At 38.4% G+C, this 23507-nt stretch overlaps 2 pseudogenes; both read left to right on the top strand.

Moving 5' to 3' along the window:
* Positions 1-11530: 11530 nt before the first annotated feature.
* Positions 11531-13144, top strand: LOC108991600 (annotated as a pseudogene).
* Positions 13145-13738: 594 nt separating this feature from the next.
* On the top strand, positions 13739-22858 carry LOC109017522 (annotated as a pseudogene).
* Positions 22859-23507: the final 649 nt, after the last annotated feature.

Here is a 23507-nt window from a genome sequence, read left to right as displayed (position 1 = left end):
GTGCAGAAGTGTTAAGCTCTATGCTCAACCAAGTTCACCTAAACCATTTGCTATTTGCAGATGACAGCCTAATCTTTTGCAAATCAAACTCCGTTGAGTGGAGCAGGTTGATCTTTTTGCTTAACAGGTATGAAAAAGCTTCTGGCCAATGTTTAAACAAAGAGAAGACCTCAATACAGTTTAGCAAGAACACTCTAAAGGAAAACCAGGATATGATCTTGAACATTGCAGGGGTGAGATCTAGCCTTCCTTATGAACGATATCTTGGACTCCCCTCTCTAATAGGCATGTCTAGATATAAATCTTTCAAGTCTAGTCTAAACAAAGTCAGACAAAGGTTAGGCAGCCATCGAGTCAAATTGTTGTCACAAGCTGGAAAAGAAATCTTTTTAAAAGTAGTGGTGCCGGCTTTGCCAACTTATAGCATGGGGGTTCTTAAACTACCTTGGTCCCTTTTGAAAGATATAAACAAGGTAATGATAAATTTCTGGTGGGGTCAGATTGAAGAGGAAAGGAAAATCCATTGGGTATCTTGGAAGACAATGGAAAAACCGAAAGCAACTGGTGGCATGGGCTTTAGAGAATTACATAGCTTCAACCTTGCAATGCTGGTAAAACAAGGTTGGAAGCTACTGCATCATCCTCAAGCTCTAGCTTCTCTAGTACTAAAAGCTAAATATTTTCCCCAAAGTGAATTTTTTCAAGCCAAACTAGGAAGCAGGCCTTCTTTCATCTGGAGGGAGTATAATGGATGCTAGAGAACTTGTTAAAAGGGGCACTAGGTGGAGAGTAGGAAATGGTGAAGCTATTAAAATCTGGGAGGATAAATGGGTTCCAAAACTTCCATATGCTAAGATTATGAGTCCAATGAGGGTATTGAGTCCTGAGGCTTCTGTTAGTGCCTTAATTGATCCTGGCACAAAACAATGGAAGACTAGTGTGGTGGAGGATCTGTTTTTACTTGAAGAAGCTACTTTGATCAAGCAGATCCCTATTAGCTATAACAACAGCCCTGACAAACTAATTTGGTTAGGTACTACTCGGGGGTCTTTCTCTGTGAGGAGTGCCTACCACATGCACATGGACTTCATGGAATCTGTGAGGAGCCAGGCTTCTAGTAGCTTTAATAATGAAAGGTTTTGGTCGAACTTGTGGAAGCTTCAAATCACTCCTGCTGACAAACTGTTCCTGTGGAGAACCAGCCATGAGGGACAACCTACAAACCTAAATCTCTTTAAGAAGAAGATCGTGGAAAAGCCTTACTGCCCTATTTGTTACTTGGAAGAGGAGAGTGCCATTCATGCCTTTTGGAATTGTCCTGCTGCTCAGGATGTATGGCACCAGTGCTCAAAGAAACTTCAAAAATGTTCCTCCCCCAAACCTACAATCAAGAATCTCATAACAGAGCGAGAGGATTTAGGAGGCAAGAATCTGGTTGAAGAGTTTGCTGTGGTGGCTAGAAGAGTTTGGATGAGGAGAAATCATTTCATCTTCCAACAAGAGTTCAGATGTCCCAACTCAATGGTTAAACTGGCTAAGGAAACTCTAAATGAATTGAACTCTAGCCCTATCAATGAGTCAGTTCAGCAAACTTCAGTGCAACACAGGAACTCATCATGGACCCCACCCCCTGAAAACATATATAAAATCAATTGGGATGCTGCTGTCGATAGAAGTCAGTGCAAGATTGGGATAGGCATAATCATCAGAGACTGGAATGGGAGGGTTGTGGTAACTTTAAGGAAATTTAGACCCCTCTTCCCTGACCCTTTGTTGGCAGAGGCTATGGAAGCCTCTTGTCTTGGTCTACAGCTGGGAATCAAAAGGATAATTCTTGAAGGCGACTCCAAGATAGTCATCTCAACAATAAACAACAGAGAGGAGAACTGGTCAGCTACGGGTATGCTCATTGAAGATGTAAAGATTCAGCTTAATAGCTATGAAGAGTGGTCAGCTTCACATGTTAGGAGGGAAGGAAATCAAGCTGCTCATAAGCTTGCTAAGGATGCTTTGTTACATTCCATCTCTTCTGTTGATATGGGATTTATTCCCAATTGTATTCATGATTGTAACTGAAGTTCTATAAATAGAATTCTTCTTTCAAAAAAAAAAAAAAAAAAAACATAAATGCATAATTTTGTCAAGTAGGTTAGGTATTGATAAGAGTATATTCCTCACCACACGTGTATCTCATCACATTACTTCCATATCCACCTTATCATCATATATAAAACCATGTAAATTTATTAGAATATGTTCTTCCTAGTAGTATCGTCCCAGATGCCATGGTCAATTCTCTATTGCAATTCTTTATCAACAAACCATCAAGAGATATTAAAACTATCTTATAATTTTTTTTTTTTAAAATACAACATTATATTTCCCTATACCATTTTAATAAAATTGTAATGTTGAGATAAAACACTTTCATCACTATCCATATGGAGTCTAAATTTCCGTCACCCGATGTCACAAGAATTCCACCATTCATTTCTAGGAGTTGATCTCAATTTTATTTATATATCTCTATCCGCATGAAGCAAGGTGAAATGATAGATCTAGAAAAGAAGAATAAAATTTTCCTTTTCCATTTGTGGCAAAGCTAATAAGGACATGCATACATCAACCACATATTAATCTTCAGGACATAAATGCTGAGGAACTATATTAGACGATCAATCTACTTCGTGATTATGAAGATTAATTGCTCCACCCAAAACCAAAATTTTTATAAGTACATATAAAGAGGCTGAAAATGACCCAAGCTTCAAAGACATGGTTTTAAACCCAAGAAGAGCATTGTGACTGTAGGGAATCCACACTTTTTCAAGTACTTCTGGAAAGAAGTTAAATCAACCGAGATATCACATTACAAGAGGTTAAACCCCAAATACTTCACTAGTAAAACCAGCACGAATAAAGACCTTAACACTATTCATAGAGTAGTGTTTAAAAGGAATTGATTTTTACATCTGTACATTGGAATATAAAGTATCACATGTACACAAATGCCCTATTCTCAAATTGATCTTCGTCATACTAGCTAGCAGTTTACAACACCATTTATACAATAAACCATCACAACTCTAGTATTCTGGTGAGCTCTGACACCATCACTGTGAACATATTCACCTTCACTTCAAACCACAACTCAAGTATCGCGGACTACCAAAAATATGTCCTTGCCCTTGCTTATTGCTACTTTTGGCAAACCAACATATATTACGCTTAAGTCCACAAGACTGTTTAAACCTGTAAAAACAACATGATGTTAACCATCAAATAAATTACATATTCTAGCAGGAAACAAACATCTCAAAGCATCTACTTGTGGGTTTTCTGTTTTTAATAAGCAAAAAAACAACTCATCTCCCAAATTAACTGACATTCATTTTTTAAATTCCAAACAACAGTATATCTACCTAGGCAGTAATATTCAACATCACAACAGAGTATATACATATGCGCTAGTGAGTTCTCAACAGTTAGGAGTGAAGAGAGATACCAATTCGTGATATTCTGTAGCTATTCGAACATCACATGAGCTACCCTCATTCACCTATAATTTGCCAAAAAATGGAAGGTTAAGTAACAAAATGAAATAATTTCCAAGTTGAAGTCAGCATACTATGTTATGTATTCAGATTTTTATTCATTATGGGAGGTGGGCCAGCTTAAACTTATAGCGAAATGAATACATACCATTCTCAGACGAGGTATCGGTATTAGATTCAAGATCTTCACTGCTACTAGTGTTGTCATCCTTGTTTCTCTCTATACCGTCATCAATGAAATCTTCATCATTGGAAAGGGATATTGCGTCTTCCAATGTTGTATCAGGAGCAACATGGATGGGTTCTAAGTCGGACCTATGCAAGGGATTCCTAATGCCATTATCATCATATTCAGGTTCTACTTTTGCGTATGAGAGTTCGATCTCTTGGAAAGCAGCAAAATCCATTTCATGATCATCATCATCATTGACCAATGGTATAGTTGGGACATCATACATGTTTCTATTGGTCACCCTTTGCACGACAAACCAATTACCACGTTTACTAGTATCTTTAAGGTAAAACACTTGGCATGCTTGATAGGCAAGGGTGAATGGCTCATCCCTATACAATTTTCGTGAAGTGTTAACACTAGTTATGTGCTTCCCAACTACTAATCCTCTCCTCATATCACCGACATTATATCATTCACATTTGAACAAGTATACATGACGCCAACCCAAGTAGTGTAATTGCAATATATCATTCAAAACATCATAGAATTCAATGGGCTTTGAATTGTGTTCCCCTTTAACAACCACCCCACTATTCTGGGTTCGGAGATGTTCTCCACGACATAGTGTGTTGAATTTGGTCTCATTCATGATGCAACCAGAATGGGAATAGATGATTGTTGACTTCAATGGAATATCTAATGTGTATAACTTGGATCAATACCTATCATGAATAGATGATATTTGACTTCAATGAATGGTAGGAATAGGTTATTACGGCATCTCCGACATGGACACCTGATGGTAGTTCATCCAGGTGCATGAGCTTTTGCCATGGTGAGGAGATTATCTATCCCTTTACTGTATTCACATGAGGTAACCTATTTGCCACGTGCATCCAATTCTTGTCCATTGTTCAGCTCAATCTATTAAGCGAAATGAATGATACCTCCATAAGCAAATCAATGAAATAATTGAGCTAGGTTGCTACAATGATTAATTAAACAAGGACGTTGCTACGACCAAAATCTTCTGCCAAATACTATAAATCTTTTTTTAATATCTTTTATCTTTTCTTTCACTATTTTTAAACTATTTAAATATTTTTTAAAAATAAAAAAAATTACATATTCATTTACAAACACTTACTTAATCATTAAGTAAAAAAATAAAATTCGGTAAAGAATTTTGGTGGATATCTTCTATGGAATAGTGTTTTCCATTAAACAATATAAGAGCAAAGAAATAAATATTTTTGAATATTATTAAGAAAGTAATTTTTATACTTGGTCATTAATTTTGTATATGACTCTAACATGCCAAAAACATATAAGAAGCAAAGCAGCAAAATTTCTCTGACACGCCACATAAAAAGCTTTACGTTAAAAGGATATAAACAATGCTTATTAAAAAAAAGAAAGGATATAAACAATGCTTATTAAAAAAAGAGAAAAAAAAAGGAAAGGATATAAACAATGGACAGATCTAATAATTGAACTAGACAACATAGAAGCGCTTCAATTTCATATATAGAAAACAAGTGTTAAAATCATGACCAATGCTTTCTCTAACATGTTAAGCTATGCAGGGTTAGTGTTATATAATATACCATGAGTGGGGCACCTAGTCTTATAGCTTGTCCAACTGCCTTCTTTACATTAATATTCCATATTGTTTCATAAGTTGTTATGTTGGTATGAGCCAAAAATTAAAACATGTTTATAGTAGTATATATATAGTATCACCTATTAAACCAGGCCAAATAAAATTGATCCATCAAAACAACAACAAATAACAAACTAAGATAAAACATTAATTATATAGATTGAAGAATATGATACTTGAATGATATTCTAAAAAATTTGAAACGGAGAATAATCTAGTGGTATTCCCCTGTCATGACAGCCTATGGGTATCACTATTTTGGGGTCTTCTCAACACAAACATAAACTCACTTTGAATAAAAAAATTGGATCTCCAAAAATTTAGCAAATAAAGAGATGCTTAACTTATCAAACAACAGTTCTACTTTTTTTGCATGGAGTCAAAGAACAAGAAGCATAATTCCATAAAGATAGAGATGCAATAGACATACTTGCCCCAGTTATTAACTTATCACCATGTCCATCTTGAGCAAACACAGGATTACTGCATTGCCAGTACTTGGTTTTATACAATAATCACTGAAAATCTCAACCAACTCATAGCAACTTAAAATGAAAAGAAAATACAACAAGTAAATAATTTCAAATGGGGGTTTGAAAATTGATAAATTTTCAATTAATTTGTAGTTTACAAAATTTGTAGTTTGTAAACAAAAAGGCATAGGCTAGCCCAATGGGGAAGTCGAATACCGGTGGGGAAGCCTAGGGAGACAAAGGGTTGGACGAGTCAGAGAGAGAGAGAGAGAGAAAGGGAACCCATAAAAATACCAAACTCGACGAGGAGAGTAATTAGCGATGTCGGAGTGTTTGTATGCCAACGAGGAGACTACGGCGCAGTAGAGGCTAACTTGGCCATGAGTGGCAGCACAGCAACTCGTCGAGAGAGATTCGTCGGCGCAGTAGGGGAAAAATTAGGGGAAATGTTTTCTGTGCTTTAGTCTCTAGCTTTTGTCGAGTTTGCTCCATGTGAAGTAAAAACATCTATAGCGGCGCATGTGTTTTCGCCACTAAGAAACCGAATCCTACAATCGCTGTAATACATTTACCAATACTGTTATTGCATTGCGCAATAACTCCATTTACTCCTTGCGTCTAGAATCTCGCCTTTGATGCTTAAACTTGTGTCAATTTTGTTGGCCGCAAGGGAAATCACAGCTATTGATTTTTAACGGCGTAATTATAGTCGCCGCCATTTCATGTCTGGTGATGGACTTATTTCCGACGACACATGATTGCAGCAAATAATATAAACAGGCGACAATCAGGGATAGCGCCAAAGAAGCTTTATGCATTTGCTGCGATTACATTTGTTGTGCCCATCTTTCGCCACAAAAAAAAAAAAAAAAAAGAATTTCCAGCAACCTCCTTAGACGATGGAATAACATTCGATCTTCATGAGTTGATGCACATTTGTGACCAAATCCAGTCGTGGGAAAATAAAAATGCAGCAAAAGCTAGGTTATGTTGTAGTGGGCACGTAATATAAATACGGCACATAAAGTAGTCCGTATGAGAATGCATTTTATTCCACAAAGATTTTGCAAAGGAATTAATTATGCCAATATATAACTTTTGAAAAGAAAAACCCAAAACTTATTGACTTAAGTTTATTTCTTCTTCTTTTTTTCTTTACCCCTTTTTTTTTTGTCCTAAATTTCCTTATACTTGGAAAGAATTGCGGACCATGAAAGGATTAGGCATGCATATGTGTCAGATGCTTCTACAATGGGCAGGACTTTAATTTCCATTTATATGAAAATGATAATTTCAGAACCTCTGACCTTTGAAAAGTCCTTATAGAGGTTAATGATCAATGCATTATGCAAACTTCAAATCCTTATGCAAAATTCAAATCCTCATGTAAACTTCAAATCGATATATATGTATATATATATATATATATCTGAGAAATTCTATATAGAAGCTTTATACCACATGACACATTCACTTAATCAATATGTGATTTGTCATTTTTACTCTTCTATCCTAATGCTTAAGTATGTGTATGTTTAAATATATTAGAATGACAAAAATGACAAATTATATGTTGGTCAATTAGAGGTGTGTAGTGTAAGGCTTCGTTGTAGTATTTCTATCTCATATATATATATATATGTATATATAATTTGTAAATGTAACGTCCCGGTCTCGGATGGGTCAGAGAGTTACCTCTTAACACTTAATCATATCTCATTGTACAAATATAAACTCAGATTCCTCAATTACTCATAGGCCTCATTGCTTTATACCATTTACTTCAAAATAAAGAACTAAGAATACGACGAAGTCTAAAACAAAATGCCAACTTCCCAAGGTACTAAGTCAACAGAGCAAAATGAAACTATTCAATAAAAAATTTTCCAATAATAAGTACCCTCTTTGTATTTAATATACTATGCTCACAAAGCCTTACCCATGCTTCTTATTTTTGAACCTTCGTTGAAGTATCCAAAATATCTGAAAAATGTTGGGGAGGTAATGGGTGAGTTATCAACAACTCAGTAAGCAGAGGACATATGCTAGCGTGCAAACATGAGCACTTACAAAGTACAATATGCAGAACAAAATATTTTCTGGAGTTATCATGTAGAACAAAACATGTTTTCAAATGTAACAGAGTGACGGTTTTAAGACAAGTAAAATCCAGAGTACTTTGGCATAACATAACCTGAGCATCATCATCACTTCAAAACAGAGCATCTCACAGAGCAGAGACCATGTTTCAGCCCTGTGGTAGGGTTGTGCTAATCTCGGTGGCAAAACCGGGTAGAGACAGAGATGAAAGACCACAATAAAACCACTTTGTTTTCAAAGTGGGTGCACTCAGAGACAGAGAAGTGGGTACCGACCCAAACAGAGCAGAGCATAACAGAGCAGAGACAGATTTAGATACAAAATTAGTATAGCATGCCAAAGGTTTTCAAATGCCATATCAAAATAAAACAGAGTACCAAAACATAATCAGATCCTTCTCACATACTAAAAACAAAAGTCGGAGCATATTTCTAAATCAATGCACAATTTTTCAGATTCTCAATATCACTCTTTTTCAAATTTCAGAGATAGCATAACAAAATTTAGCTCATGTTTACACAATGCATGTCATAAATTATTTTTCTTTTTTCATACATATTTCATGAGTAATGCATATAAGCGACCGATGTTGGTTTTTCCTAAGTTCTCATTTCATCACAAAATATGCAAAGTTTTTAGAAAGTCAACCTCAGTCTCGATAATTTGTGTAAAGCCTAGCATAGGAACTCCGCTTACCTGGACTTTTTAGTTTTTCTGAATCTTTCCATAATCTTGCCGAATGAATGCCAATTGTCACCTATACGAAATACTAAACGTTACTAAACTTCTAAAAGAACTGCTAAAACTCTCCATCTACTTAAATTCATAATACGGAAATGTCTTTGATAACTGTATAGTTATCAGAAATCTAATAAATATATTATCATTAAAAATAATCTTAACTTATTATAATATAATTTTATCATGGCAAAAAAACATAAACTCATTTCGAAACTTAATACTGCCAGCATATAATCTAGTAGGACGTCATAAATTTCTTAAGCAATATTAATTCATAAAATATTCTTAATAATGCTTATATTAAAAATCATCGTTAATGACTAATGATATCTAATTTAAAACTATCCAAGATTTCTTTCATATAAAAGGTTTAAAGTTTTTTTTTTTAATAATTTTAAACACTAACAAATTTCTACCAAAATTAAACCATAAAATTAATACCCAATAATATAATTAAAGTCTTTAAATATTTTCTATGAAATCAAGTTTAATATAAAAATATGCCTTTTGGACCATCTGATGACAAGGGTGTTTAGGAAAATAAAAAAATATATACAAGGGCTCTTTGGGCAAAGCATGCATGGTCACAACAAAGAAAGAGCTATGAGATTAAAACTTCCAGAATCAAACCGTGTGTAAGGATCAGTCCATACTCACCGAGAGGAGTGGCCAGGGACGACAGAAGTGGCAACTGGACTAGATCTACAATGTATGGCTTGACTGAAGTGCACTGACAGCGAGAGAGAAAGAGATAGAATCCAAGAGAAAGAGGGAGAGGGAGTTACGGACCATGCAACGTGGGGGCTGCAGTTTGACCATGGAATCTTGCTCGTGATCTGCAGCGGCTCCACTTGCGGGTTCACAGCTGGGCTACGGCACACGGACGGCAAGTGACTGTCCGACTAGCATGAAAGCTGTGTTTAACGGAACCATGCTCTTGGTGATGGGTTGTTGCGGTAGTTCGATGATGAGCGGCAGCATGGTGGTTAAACAACAACAGTGACCTGCAGTCATCTGGCGTGTAAGGGTAGCGATGACAGAGAGATGAGGAGAGGGAAACCGAGAGAAACCGAACACAGAGGGGGAAAAAGTTCGAGAGAGTGGGTGCTCTGTTTCGGCTTGACCAAAATAGAGGTCCTTGTACGTGCGTTGAGCTGTGCGCCTGGGCTGTTTCCATGGTGGTCAACGGCGGAGGGAGAAGTTTCGGTTGGGGTATAAAGCAAGGGGCAGGTGACTACAGTGTGAAGGGAAGAGAAGATGGCAGCTTATACTCGGCAATGCATGGTGTTTTTCGGGTATCTACGCAGCGTTAGTGCAAGATGGCAGCAATGAGAAGAATGTTGATGTTTCACGGTGGCTATCAGAGGGAAAGAGCCTATTCTAAAGAGGGGAGTTGTGATATGAGGATAAGGAGTAGAAGAGAAACCGTAGAGACGTGGAGGTTTTGGAAACTGGAGTGGAGCAAATTTTGGGGGTAAAGAAAACTGAAAGGGATGGGAAGAAATCGGGGAAAGCAATTGAAGTGTGAGGAGGAAGATCTTACTAAAACGGCGTCGTTCCCTCATGAAAGGTTGGGCTTGGGTTTCAGGGGCTGGGTACTACAGTAAAAATGTTTTGAGATGACTTTCTCCTATTTATTTTTTTAAGCATTCTAGAAGCCATATAAAACTCATCATGATTTCAGTAACAATAAGCACAATCATTTTCATAAGAAAAACTCTACTCATCATTTATTTTCTCATGATCATCCCATGATGTTACATTAAATAATAGATTTACAAATAAAATATAATAAATAATCTAATCATCTAATGCCAGTACATTATGGGATAATGAGAACATGAATGATAAGTAATATTACTCTTTTCATAATCACGATTTAAAATAAAGGTATTTTTGCAAGAGTATAATATTTTAAAATTATTTTATAAAAATTTCATTTATTGAAAATATGATTATAAAAAAGGCCGGTTGTGTATTTATCATTTTACTAACTTTTAATAAGATTGATGAAAGTGAAAGATCCATGCACGCGGAATTACGCTTCAAACGTACATGTCAAAATCCGAATTAGCAAAGACAGATTGTAATTGATCTCTTTGAATGACCAGCGTAATTAATAATAATAGATAATTCAGCAAAAAAATGATTTATAATTAATTACTATTTTAAACTTACTTTTACTACAGGTACCGGGTTAGTTTGAAATTAAGATGGTAATCATTTAAAAAAATAATAATAAAAGAAAGGTAATGTCTTTTTTAAGTATGATTTGTATAGTAAAATGAGATGAGATGATTTTATATATAAATTAAAATTTTAATAAAATATTATTAGAATTTATTTTTTAATATTATTATTATTTTAATATTTAATAAAATTAAATTATTTATTATATTTTATAAAAAAAATTTTAAAAAATATAATAGTTAAATGTGTTGAAACGTGATGGCCTCGCTTTGTGAAGCTATGGCCTCGTGAACTGGTGAACCTGGACTGGTTTTGCTGTCGGTTTTGTTTTGCTGGCAAGTTTTGAGACACGTTTGTCAAAGTTCTATGTTGTCAATTCGCCATGCAATTTGGACTTTACAACGTGCACGAAATTTCTTGTGGGAATTCGTGATCTGTCCTGGCCAATCAGCTGGATGCATGGAATGGTTTCCTGCAAAGTTAAAAAATATGTACGTTATATGCAACAGCTGTCATTGTACGTACAGTTTTCCCATTAATTTCCAAGTATTCAACAAATTACGTCTGTATCTCCTCATAACACTATAAATAAGGAATCTCGCATCCTGTTTTTAGAGCAGAAACACAAACAAAAATGCACATTAGCTCTTCAGTGCTTATTCCATTTGTTATTACACTTCTTTTCTCACTTTTGTGGGCAACTTCGGCTCACACTCCTGAAGACTTCCTTCAATGCCTGACCCTTCATGCGGGAAACTCCACCACCTCAATTTCTCAAGTCATTTACACCCCCGCCAATTCCTCATATTCATCTGTATTGGAATTCTCCATACAAAATCCTAGATTCTCAACACCTGCCACCCCGAAACCTCTAGTAATTATTACGCCATTGCATGTCTCCCAAATTCAAGCAACCGTTAAGTGTTCCCAAAAACATGGCATGCAAATAAGAGTTAGAAGCGGTGGTCATGATTTTGAGGGCCTTTCTTATGTTTCTTATGTTCCATTTGTCATAATCGATCTGATAAATCTTCGTTCAATCACTGTTGATGTAGAAAATGGCATTGCATGGGTTGAAGCCGGTGCCACTATCGGTGAAGTATACTATAGGATTGCCGAGAAAAGTAGAAACTTTGGCTTTCTGGCGGGAATGTGCCCGACTGTGGGTGTTGGTGGACACTTCAGTGGGGGAGGGTACGGCACCTTGCTGCGCAAATATGGCCTTGCTGCAGATAATATTGTAGACGCCCAAATGATTGATATTAAGGGCAGAATCCTTGACAGAGAATCCATGGGAGAAGATCTATTTTGGGCCATTTGAGGAGGTGGAGGGGCCAGCTTTGGAGTCATTGTTGCGTGGAAAATCAAGCTGGTTCATGTTCCATCAACTGTGACCGTATTCATAGTTAATAAGAACTTGGAACAAAATGCAACCAAGCTTGTTCATCGGTGGCAATATGTTGCAGACAAGCTTGATGAAGACCTATTCATTAGCGTTGTGTTAATTGGTGCCAATTCTAGCCAAGAAGGGAGGAGAACAATACAAGCTTCATTTATGTCCTTGTATCTCGAAGGGATAGATAATCTCCTTTCATTGATGCAAGAAAGCTTCCCTGAACTGGGTTTGGTAAGAGAAGATTGCACTGAAATGAGCTGGATTGAATCTACCCTGTACATCGCCGGGTTTCCAAGTGGGGAATCCTTGGATGTACTGCTAAGCAGGACTCCTCTAACATGACCAACTTTTTTTAAAGCAAAATCTGACTACGTGATGGAACCTATTCCAGAAGTTGGCTTGGAAGGGATTTGGGAGAGGTTTTACCAAAAAGAGGACGAGGAAGCAAATTTGATGTTGATTCCGTATGGGGGCAGAATGAGTGAAATCTCAGAATCTGCAATTCCTTTCCCACATAGAGTTGGTAACATCTACAAAATCCTACACGTGGTGTATTGGGAAGAAGAAGGAAGTGCGGCATCCGAGAGGCATATAAGTTGGATAAGAAGGCTTTACAGTTACATGGCTGCCTATGTTTCAAAATCTCCAAGAGCTGCATACATCAATTATAGGGACCTTGACATAGGAACAAATAGTAAGGAAGGCAACACAAGCTATAGATGGGCAAGTATATGGGGTACTAAATATTTCAAGAGCAACTTTAACAGGTTGGTTCATGTGAAGACCATGGTCGATCTCACTAATTTCTTCAGGAATGAACAAAGCATCCCAGCTCTTTCTGCATCGTGGTGAGAGGTGATGACTATTATTGATATTATATCCACACGTGTTGATCTGTGTGGCATCTATCCATATCATTTATATATGTATGCATATATATATATACATAGATATATACACGTATATATGTATGCATGAATATTTAGAAAGAATCCAAAATTTACACAAAAGAAATTTGGGGAAGAAAAGTGACAAGTTGCATGGTCAAAGTTCAATATTGTGAAAGTTGCCATGCAATTTGGACTTTACTACTAGCAGACGTACGCTAGCTTCGAATTTTCTCTGTTCCAGCCAATTTAATTTCTTGCATGTGGCGATTCATCTCTCCAATATGGATGTTGGAATGGACTGCAAATTAACCTTAGAAAATACAACATGCAAAAGATAATGCCGTAACGTTCACGAACATTAAATTTCCAAGTCTTAAACAAGCAGCGGATCCTCCTCATAACACAATAAATACTGAAGCTCGCATCCAATTTCTAGCGCAGAAACTCAGACAAGAATGAAGTTTCTTAGGACATCAGCGCTTGAATTTGTTTTTACTTTTTTCTCATTTTTATGGGCAACTAATTAATCGGCTCACACTAATGAAGACTTCCTTCAATGCCTGACCCTTCATGCTGGAAACTCCACCTCCTCATGTCAATTTCTCTAGTCATTTACACCCCCGCCAATTCCTCATATTCATCTGTATTGGAATTCTCCATACAAAATCCTAGATTCTCAACACCTGCCACCCTGAAACCTCTAGTCATTGTTACACCATCGCATGTCTCCCAATTTCAAGCAGCCATTAATTGTTCCCAAAAGCATGGCCTGCAAATCAGAGTTAGAAGCGGTGGTCATGATTATGAGGGCCTTTCTTATGTATCTGATGTTCCATTTCTCATAATCGATATGATAAATCTTCGCTCAATCAGTGTTGATGATGCAGAAAATGGCATGGCTTGGGTTGAATCCGGAGCCGTTATTGGTGAAGTTTATTATAGGATTGCGGAGAAAAGTATAAATTTTGGCTTAATGGTGGGACTTTGCCCGACTGTGGGTGTTGGCATGGACACTTTTGTGGGGGAGGGTATGGCACCTTGATGCGCAAATACAGCCTTGTTGTAGATAATATTATTGACTCACAAATGATTGATGTCAAGGGTAGAATCCTTGACAGAAAATCCAAGGGGGAAGATTTGTTTTGGGCCATTCGAGGAGGTGGGGGTCCAGTTTTGGAATCATTGTTGCATGGAAAATCAAGCTGGTTCATGTTCCATCAACCGTGACTGTATTCACAGTTAATAGGAACTTGGAACAAAATGCAACCAAGCTTGTTTATCAGTGCAACATGTTGCAAACAAAGTTCATGAAGATCTATTCATTCAAGTTGTGTTAATTGGTGCCAATTCTGTTCGGGAAATCAACACAGTGGAATGAATAAAAACGGAAATAAAGGAGCACACCCACGCATTCAGTGACACCAAGAATTTAACATGGTTCGGCAATTGCCTACATCCACAGAAAAATGCTTCACTAATAAATAGTGGAACATAAGAAAATATTACAGAAGTGGATGATCACACTTCACTCAACTCAACTCTATTCTTTTCTCTTAGAGATGTCCTAGTTCTCTCTCTTTTCTCTTCTTCCTTCGTGTGTCTGAGGCTCTGACTGGGAACCTCAATTTATAGGCAAATATCAGTACGAATGCATTTAATTTGCATTCAATTGGTAACTGCAAATGCGGTTACCTGCTGAGCGCTGAGCAGCCATTGTGGATTACTCAGGCATGGGCATGGACTTCAACAATTCTCCCCTTCCATGTCCATGTGCCTAGATGCTATTCATTCTAGCTATGTCTTTGCATAACTCAAGCTTCTCACTTGTAACCACCTTCGTCAGTATGTTCGCTGGATTCTCTTTCGTATGGATCTTCACAAGCTTCAACAGCTGTTGTTCCATCGCTTCACATATCCAATGATAGCGGATATCAATATGTTTGGTGTGGGAATGGTACATCGAATTCTTGCTCAAGTCTAGAGCACTTTGACTATCACAATGTACCTTGTAGTCTTCTTAACTAACCCCTAGTTCTTGGAAAAAATGCTTCATCCATAACATTTCTTTCCCAGTCTTTGCTGCGGCAATGTATTTTTCCTTTGTTGTAGATAAAGCAACACACTTTTACAATTTGGACTGCCAAGAGACAGATCCTCCTGCAAAGGTGAAGAGAAATCCTGAAGTAGATTTCCTGCTATCTAGATCTCCTGCCATATCTGAATCAGTATAGCCTTCCAAAACTGGTTTAGCTCCTCCAAAACACAAGCACATCTTCAATGTACCTTTTAGGTACCTGAGAATCCACTTGATTGCTTCACAATGATCATTTCCTAGATTTGAAAGGAATCTGCTCACCATGCCTACAACATGTGCAATATCTGGTCTAGTACAAATCATTGCATACATCAGGCTTCCTACTATTGAAGAATAGGGGACTGCTCTTATCTCTTCAATCTCTTTCTCTGAAGAAGGACACAAGCTCTTGCTCAATTTGAAGTGGTTAGCAAGTGGAGTATTGACTTGCTTAGCATCTCCCATGTTGGAACATTTGATAACCCGTTCAACATATTTTTGTTGTGATAGCAACACCCTTTTGGCTTTCCTATCACGAACAATCTTCATGCTCAAAAGTTGTTGTGCTGGGCCTAAGTCCTTCATGTCAAAGGACTTGGATAGTTCCTTTTTTAGTTTGTTAATAATGGACCTATCATCACCAATGATTAACATATCATCAATGTAAAGAAGGTAATATGACAAACTTTTCATCCTGGAATCTTCGAACATAGATACACTGATCTGCAACAAGTCTTTTGTAACCATGACTCATCATGAATGAGTCGAACCATTGCATCTGTAACACCCCGTATTTTAGTGTATTTTTACTGAAGAATTATTTTTATTTATTCAAAAAATTATTCTCTTGTTTTAAAATTATTGGATTTTTAATTGGGTTATTTTTATGATTTTTAGTTTACGAAAATTATTTTTGAAGTGCTTTTTTTAAATTAATTATTGTTATGTGTTTAAATTTCTTCTCGAATTAAATTAACTTATTATTGGGTTTAATTATTTATTTTCATGTTAATCACTGCGTTTGAAATATTTTATTTCACTAGCTGTTTCAAAATCGTTTCCGTTGGGTCATTTTTGTTACCCAAGATGTGAGGATTGGACCTCATTTCTTTCCCTCCATTTTTCTTTCCTCTTTTCTTTATTTCTTTTTCTTCTTTTCCTTTCTTTCTTTTTTTTTTCTTTCTCCCTTGGCTCTCCCGCGCGCAACCCAGCCCTTCCCTCTCTCTTTGTTCGATTCTTCTCTCCCCCAGCCCGCCGCCGTGCGCCGGCGGTGGTAGACACCGCCCGGCTCCCCAGCTTCCCCACCGGCCGGTGACCACCTCCCTCCGTTTCCAGCTCCATTCAAGCCCCCCGTTAGCCACCACGAGCCCATTGAAGCAGCTCACTCTTTCCGCTGCTGCGCCGCCGTCGCACCACCATTGGCCACCATCTTCTCACCACTTCATCCTCGACCTCTTGGTAACCCATTGGACCCAACCCCACCTCCGATCCGTCATCGGTGAAGTACATTCATCAACATTTCCGATTTGGGTATTTTGGACTGCTACCGCCGCCCACGATGCCACCCACGACCAACCTTCACCACCACTAGATTCACCGACCTCCCTAGGCCCTACCCTATCAATTTTGGGTCTTCGTTTGTCACCGTTGAAAAGTGGGTCTTTGAGACTCACGGCCATAGTGTATTTGACACTATTCTGTTGCTGTGTTGCCGCCTCTTGCAGCTTCGTGATCCTTCGGAAATTGCTATATAGCACTGTAAGTATTTTCCAAAGAATTCTTGTGAATTTAATGTATTTTTTCACTAACACATTACACTGTATTTAAACTATTGATTGGTTTTACCGGACTGAGTCTGAGGAGTACGGGAGTCGGATGGTTTGGTGAATGGAGTTGTTTGGTTGGATTTGATTGGGTTGGTAATTGTCAGTTTGGATATTGTGTTGTTCATGTACATTGCATTTTGCACGCATAATCATATTTGTAAAGGAAACTGGGTTTTCGTGTATTGCATTCATGTTCATGTGTTTATGAAAACTGGATTTTCATGTGAGAATGGATTTTGGGTGCGTGTGTATCACGACCCCAAGCTGAGATGGGGCATTATCTCGGTGGAGCTCCTCTGGTTACTCGGGAGCGGAATATACTGAGTAACGTTCCCTGGATTGTCGCTGGGCGACAATGGGATCGGACGAGATGGTCTCGTGCCGACTCCGTGGTCCTTCTGCTGGCGGGGACTAGAGGATGTCTGGCCATAAACGGGCTGGGCGCGGAACTGGGCATCGCTTGTTGTGTAGTGGATGTCTGGCCATGAACGCACTGGGCATCGCTACGAAGCCAGGACGTGCGGATGATCCCTAGGGGAGATCATGGTGCATAGGGTAATAACGGATTAATTGGTTATTTTCTGGGAAAATAGTGTGTGTTGGATTTTGTGTAAATCATTTTCTGGGAAAATGTTTTATGGATATTTTGGGCCAAATGAGATTTTGGGCTGTGTTGGAAAATTATCATTTTCGGCGAAAATGATGTTTTGAGAAAAATGCATATTTCATCACATGCATGCATGTTGGTTGCATTAAATGCATTTTATTCTTGAGGATTATTTGTGTTATACTTACCTGCGGTACCATTTTGTGGTAATGCAGATTTTGATGCAGATGAGGATGACGAGCCTTAGGCTTTGGCTCTGTTGGAAGAGCGATCTGGGATTGCTCTCGTATTTTGAGATTTATTATCCTCTTCTTTTATGTATTTATCATTTGTAATATATTTGGGATGACTGTATAACTTTCTAAAGGTAAATTATTTTGGATACTTGTATTTAAATTTCTGGTATTTAGTTGACTTATTATATTATCTGCTGTGACTTTTGTTGTGCACTTTTGCATGTTGCACACACTTGGGCACATTTCATTGGGATGCGTGACCCATGTTGTCATCATCCCGACGTCACGATTCTCGCGTCCCTATACGTGGGAGTCGGGGCGTTACAGCATCGGCGCTTGCTTGAGGCCATATAGACTCTTCTTTAGCTTGCAGACTAAGTGATCTTTCCCTAGAGCTTCAAACCCTTCTGGTTGTTCCATATAGATTTCCTCCTCTAAATCTCCATGGAGAACGGCTGCCATCACATCCATCTGTTCGAGATCCAAATTCAAGCTGGCTACCAATCCGGATTGACATCATCTTCACCACCAGAGAAAGTATCTTGTCAAAGTCGATTCCATTCTTCTGTTGGAATCATTTGACAATCAATCTGGCCTTGTGCTTTATCAGCTTTCCTAGACCATCTTTCTTCAACTTGAACTCCTATTTGTTCTTTAAGACTTTATTTCATTCAGGAAGTTTCACCAACTCATAAGTCTGATTTTTCTGCAAAGAACTCATCTCTTCTTGCATTGCCTGCACCCATAGGCTTCTATCAGCATGAGTTTGAACTTCCTAGAAGCTCACTGGCTCCCTCTCATCAATAAGCAAAATATAGTCTAATTCCGGATATCTCTTTGACGGAATCAGTAGGCGGCCTCTTGCCGATCTTCTTGGTTGAGCTTCATCAACCAAAGGAGGTTCATCACTATCTAACCTCTGTGGTGGTACACCAGCTTCTGGTGGAGAGGATTCTTGCTCCCCCTGCTCGACACCCCGAGCTTCTTCTTCTGCTTCTGGATCTAGATCCTGCACATCCTCATTATCTGTGGCAAACTGTAATGGTGCAAGATTTGGAGTATAAGAACTAAGCTCTCTTGATGGTGAGGAAGCTTCAGTTCCTATGTGCTGGTTTTCATGGAATACAACGTCCCTACTTCTGATAATTCTCTTTGTCATTGAATCCCATAACTTGTATCCGAATTCTTCACCTCCATATCCAACAAAGATACATGGAGTTGACTTGACATCGAGCTTATGTCTCAACTATTTGGATATGTGTGCAAAGACTTTGCACCCAAACACTCTCAGGTGAGAGTAAGAGACATCTTTTCTAGTCCAAACCTTCTCAGGAACTTCAAATTCCAATGGTGCAGAAGTTGATCTGTTGATCAGGTACCAGGCAGCACGATCAACTTAACCCCAGAAGGGCTTTGGTAACATGGTCATACTGAGCATGCATCTTGTTCTTTCCATGATGGTCTGAGCCGATCTTTCGGCTAAACCATTATGTTGAGGGATATATGAGGCCGTCTTCTCATGTCGAATACCGTGATTAGCACAATATGCAGCGAACCTTTTGGAAATATATTCTCCTCCATTGTTCGTTCGCAGGCACTTCAACTTCTTTCTCGTATCTCTTTCCACTAGGGTGTGGAAACTCTTGAAGTACTTGAAGACCTGATCCTTTGATTTCAAAACATATACCCAAACCTTTCGTGAAGCATCATCAATGAATGTCATGAAATATCTATTACCTCCCAATGACTCTTATTAAATAGGACCACATACATCAGAGTGTACCAGACTTAACAACTCTGATCCTCTCTTTGTAGAGGAATTAAACGAGACTCTGCATCGTTTGCCAAACAAACAGTACTCACAAGGGTTTAACGTTGTTCTTTTGGCAACTTTGATGAGTGCCTTCTTCACAAGCATATCCAACCCCTTTTTCACCCATGTGTCCGAGTCTCCTGTGCCATAGATTCTGTGATGCCTCGTCTTCCAATGCAATGAGGCTATGATAACTGATCTTCACATGGGTCTTGTACAACATACCGCAAATATGTCCTCCGGCAACAACTATGGTAGCTTGTGACAACTTCCAAGTGCCTTTGCTGAAATAGCTGTCATAGCCATGTTGATCAAGGGCAGTTCTAGAAATCAGGATAAGCCGAAGGTCAAGAATGTGTCAAACATCATTCAACACCATGGTGCAACTAATGTTGGTTTTTATTTTCACTTCGCCAACTCCCACGATCTTCGAGGAACTGGCGTTCCCCATCGTTACCGTACCAAAGTTTCCTGCTTTGTATGAGTGAAAATTCACTATGGGAAGTGGTGTGGTATGATGCTACTACGTCTACCACCCACTCAACATCGTGGCTTGCAACGTACAGACACGTCTCGTCACTGGTGGAGAGCATCGCCACATCTCCTAAAAGAGTGACAAGAGTTTCACCATCTTCTTTCTTCAGGTTACTGCTTTGACCTTGCTCCCTTAAAAACTTGCGGCAATTTTTCCTCATGTGGCATTCTTTGCGACAATGGTAACACTTCATGTTACCCGTCTACTGGTTCCTGCTATTGTTGGACTTTCCAGGTGGTTGAGACTTCCCCTCTGTTTCTGCCTCCACTTCTCACTCTATCATTACCTTGAGTCCTTTCTCTACTCTCGGTGACAAGGACATGAGACTGATTCATGCTCATCTCCTTTCGTTTGGCCTCCTTATTGAACAAGGCATCCTTAACCATCGCCACGGTAAGTTTACCATTTGGAGTAGAGTTACTTAGGGAGACCACATCTCCCAATTGTCTGGTAATGAATTGAGAAGTAGCAAAGCTTGTTCTTCATTGTCAAGATTCAACTTAAAGGACTCGAGTTGGTTAACTAGGTTTTGAAACTCGCTAGAGCGCTCGGCAACATAGGTGTCACTCTTCAACTTCAAGTTAACAAGTCGTCTTATTCAGAGGGTCTTGTCTCGAGCAGTCTTAGCTTGATACATATCCTCTAACTTTTTTCAAAGATTATATGCATCTGTCTCTTAGGCCACATGGTGAAAGACACTATGGTCGATCCATTGCCTGCTCTGACCGATAGTCTTTTTATGCATCTTATTCCACACTTGATCTGTATATTCATTTGGCTTCTTCTCTTCATTTTCTAGGGGGTCAGACAGATCTTTACAGTTCAAGAGATCCTCTATCTGAGGTCTCCAAAGATTGTAGTTTGAGGAAGTTAGCTTTATCATGGCCTCTGATACTGAATCCTCCATGGATTTAGACTGATTCTAAATACAAAATGCAAGTATAGGATCTTTGATGTAGAATATTGCAAAACGAACAACACCATTGTGTCTGGGAAAGCCTGATTTTGTTGGAAATGAATCTTGTTTCATGAAAATCAGACTCAAATAGCACAAGGATGAGCAAAAAACCAAAACATGAACTGTGTCGCGCGTGCAGTGTGTGGCGAGTGAAAAATGCCTAGGCGCATGGAAGTCACGCGCCTTTCAATGGTCAGTAGAGTGTGAAACGCGTGGACATCATGCGCAAATACTTCTCTGGAGCTCGTGTGGCGCCTGGTGCGCATGGGGTCACGCGCTCGATCCTTTCCTTGGTGTGTGTGGTGCATGTCGAGAGTGGACTTCACTCTCCGATCTTCAGGAGGCACATGGGGGCGTGTGCGGCATTCGTTCAGCCTTTGGTTTTCACCACTTTTCTTGTCTCGATGAGACAAACACAGTGGTATGCTCAAATTTGCAAACTGAGCAACACACTAAAAATGAGTTTTTTGTAAAAACTCCTTCCAATAATCGCTCTTGCACCACTTGTTGGGGAAAACAACACAACGAAATGAATAAAAGCGGAAATAAAAGAGCAAACCCATGCACTCAGTGACACCAAAATTTTTACGTGGTTCGGCAACTGCCTACATTCACAGAAAATAGCTTCACTAATAAATATTAGAATACAAGAAAATATTACAGAGGAGGAGGATCACACCACTCAACTCAACTCTCTTCTTTTCTCTTAGAGCTCTCCTGGCTCTCTCTCTTTTCTCTTCTTCCTTGGTGTGTCTCAGGCTCTCCCTCGGAGCCTCAATTTATAGGCAAATATCAGTATGAATGCATTTAATTTGCATTCAATTGGTAACTGCAAATGCAGTTACTTGCTGAGCAGCCATTGTGGACTGCTCAGGCATGGGCATGGACTTCAACAAATTCAAGCCAAGAAGGAAGGAGGACAATACAAGCTTCATTTAGTTCCTTGTATCTCGGCGGCATAGATAATCTCCTTTCATTGATGCAAGAGAGCTTCCCTGAACTGGGTTTGGTAAGTGAAGATTGCACTGAAATGAGCTGGATTGAATCAGTCCTATACTTTGGCGGATTTCCAAGTGGCGAATCCCTTGATGTTCTACTAAATAGGACTCCCCTAATAAGACCTTTTTTCGAACCAAAATCTAACTATGTGATGGAACCTATTCCCAAAGTTGGCTTGGAAGGGATTTGGGAGAGATTTTATGAGAAAAAGGCAGAAACAACATTATTGATCATTACTCCCTATGGGTAGAAAATGTGTGAAATTTCAGAGTCTGCAATTCCTTTCCCCCGTAGAGCTGGTAATATCTACAAAATCCAATACTTGGTCTATTGGGAAGATGAAGGAATTGCAGCATCTGAGCGGCATATAAGTTGGATAAGGAGGCTGTACAGTTACATGGCTGCCTATGTTTCGAAATCTCCAAGAGCTGCTGTATATATGAATTATAGGGACCACGACATAGGAAAGAATAACAACAAAGGCAAGACAAGCTATAGACGGGCAAGTATATGAGGTGCCAAATATTTCAAGAAAAACATTAACAGGTTGGTTCATGTGAAGACTAAGATCGATCCTACTAATTTCTTCAGGAATGAACAAAGCATTCCGACTCTTTCATCTTGGTGATTAGTAGTGATATTTAGAGATCTATATGATCTCTAAATTAAAGATTGCATGTACTCGGCGATAACGCCTTTTTCTCTACTTATTTTCACCTATTGATCTTCCATTTAATATGCGCAGCTAACGGCTATATATGGATACACACACACACACGCACACACACACGCACGCACACACTGAATTGTAAATTTTTCTGGTTAAATTTCACAGATATAAATATATATATATATATTAATGAGGCATGCATGTTCATGGAGTCATACAAAAACAATATTTATTTTCTGACATGATCATGATTATCATGTTCAAATCTTTCTCATAATTATTTATATCAATTATATTTTGGATCCGTTTGTTTATAATTTGGTTATATATGAATACATGAGCGATACTCAATTGCTAATTAATTAATAATGAGATTTTAAAAAGCTGGAAGTCTTTGAAAAGTATTTCCGGTCATAAGCGCTAATAATGCTTTCGTTTTCAGCATTTTTGACATTGATGGGCACTGCTAGCTAGCCAGCGAGAAGGGGAAAACAATTAAAAAGAAGAAGAAGAAGAAGATGATGGTCAGCACGGATCATTATTGTCAATATTGTACCACGTTATGCATGGATATCTTGCGATTTTTTCTTCTTTTTTTTTGATAGAA

The sequence above is a fragment of the Juglans regia genome, chromosome 3 (assembly GCF_001411555.2).
Source record: "Juglans regia cultivar Chandler chromosome 3, Walnut 2.0, whole genome shotgun sequence".
NCBI classification, from domain to species: Eukaryota; Viridiplantae; Streptophyta; class Magnoliopsida; order Fagales; family Juglandaceae; genus Juglans; species Juglans regia.
This window is presented reverse-complemented; position numbering and strand designations above follow the sequence as displayed.